This window comes from Galeopterus variegatus, unplaced genomic scaffold (assembly GCF_000696425.1).
Source record: "Galeopterus variegatus unplaced genomic scaffold, G_variegatus-3.0.2 Scaffold12069, whole genome shotgun sequence".
Taxonomy (NCBI): Eukaryota; Metazoa; Chordata; class Mammalia; order Dermoptera; family Cynocephalidae; genus Galeopterus; species Galeopterus variegatus.
In genome coordinates this window covers 1-1640 of record NW_007738180.1, presented here as the reverse complement: position 1 = coordinate 1640, position 1640 = coordinate 1, and the positions used below count along the sequence as shown (strand labels likewise).

General features: G+C 55.9%; 1 pseudogene; it reads right to left on the bottom strand.

The window, feature by feature from the left end:
- The window catches only part of LOC103610930, a 9253-nt pseudogene extending 8170 nt beyond the window's left edge, over window positions 1-1083 (bottom strand).
- Window positions 1084-1640: the final 557 nt, after the last annotated feature.

The window sequence follows — 1640 nt, the reverse complement described above, 5'->3', positions numbered from 1 at the left end:
TGCCCCCAGGCCCTGACACCCCGTCCTTGCATGTAGGCAGCAGCACAGGGCTGGCTGGTTGAGGTGGACTCACTGGAGATGACGGTGCAGATGGCACAGGCCCCGAGGATGGTCATCCCCTTCCTGCGGGTCACCTCCCCCTGCATGCAGAAGATGTTCTCCCAGGCAGGCAGCCCCACGCAGCTTGATGCCACGGGGCATGTCATTGGTCTGCTTCAGTCTCTCGCTGGGATACTCCAGTGTGCTCTGCTGGGCCTGGGAGAGCTCGGTGGCCACCAAGTACTGGACAGGAGCCAGCAGAGTGATGACAGCTGCCCCAAGGCCTGACTCCAAGGCTGTAGTACAGGAGAAGCACACCCATGATGACCTGTACTGGCATAGCCCAGAGGTTTGGGCACGAGAAAAAAACCACACGAGCTGGCTGGTGTTGATGGCAGCCGGATTACAGATGTGCCCAGCAGTCACTTCCCCCATGGACAGGTTGGAGGTGGACAGGAGCGTGATTTTATTGTAAACCTTGGTCTGTATTGCTCCTCTCCAGTTAATTCCGGTTTCGATGGTGATGTAGTAGGATGCGCGAGGAAGTGTCCTCTGCAGCAGAAGGGCAACGGACAGAAGCAGGGCTAAGACATAGGCATTGGCAAGGAGTTCTTGGGATGAGACAAAGTGAACTCCCCCAAATTGTGTCTTGGCCTGGAAGGCACGGTTCTCCCTCCCAAGGTGGTCCACGATCCTGAAGACTCACAGTGGCCCAGCAAAGGCCAGCAGGTCAGCCAAGATGTGGAAAGTGTTGCTGAGGACTGGGCATCTCCAGAAGGCATGGCCAAGTGCCGCCAAATGGCCCTGAACCCTGCATGCTCTGCACGTCCATTGGCACCTGGGCATCACAGGAGCCACCGGTAGTTGCTGAGGGACCTCGTGGCGATGAGCCTGACGGCTCACAGGCTGATAGGCTTCTTGAGGGCAGTCTTAGTGAAGGCAGCTATCCACCCACCTTGGTGCAGGCGTCCATCCACCCACCTTGNAGAGAGGCCTGGGATGGACCCTCCCTCGCAGCCCTGGAAGGCATCCACCAGCCGCCACCTGGATCTTGGACCTCAGTCCTCCAGAACTGTGAGAGGATGACTTTCTGCTGTTTAATGCACCTGTTTAATGTGGTGCTTTGTTACAGCAGCCATAGCAAACTCACACATTGGTTTACAATGAAGCCAGTAGCACCTAAGGGACATTGGCCAGTTCTAGCGACTGGGAGCTTCAGTGTCAGATGGCAAGTCATGCCATAGGACGAGAGACCACGAAGCAGGAAGCTGAGTCAGAGACTCCACGTGAGTGCAGGCACCAGAGGGCACAGCTTCCCTGGAAGCCTGAACTGCAAAGTAAGTTTCCAAACAGTGAAGAATGTGGGTCCCATTGTACACCTGAGCGTAGAAGAAAAAGACAAGTAGTGTGACCATTATGGGGTTTAAAGAAACTTAACTTTTGTGTGGCTCAGAAAATGATTTTCTGTTTCTGAGGTCTCAGCTAGCAGAGCCAGTCCGAGCCAATCTCACAAGCCCACCTGATTCCGCCACCTGTGCCCTGCCCCCAGGCCCTGACACCCCGTCCTTGCATGTAGGCAGCAGCACAGGGCTGGCTGGTTG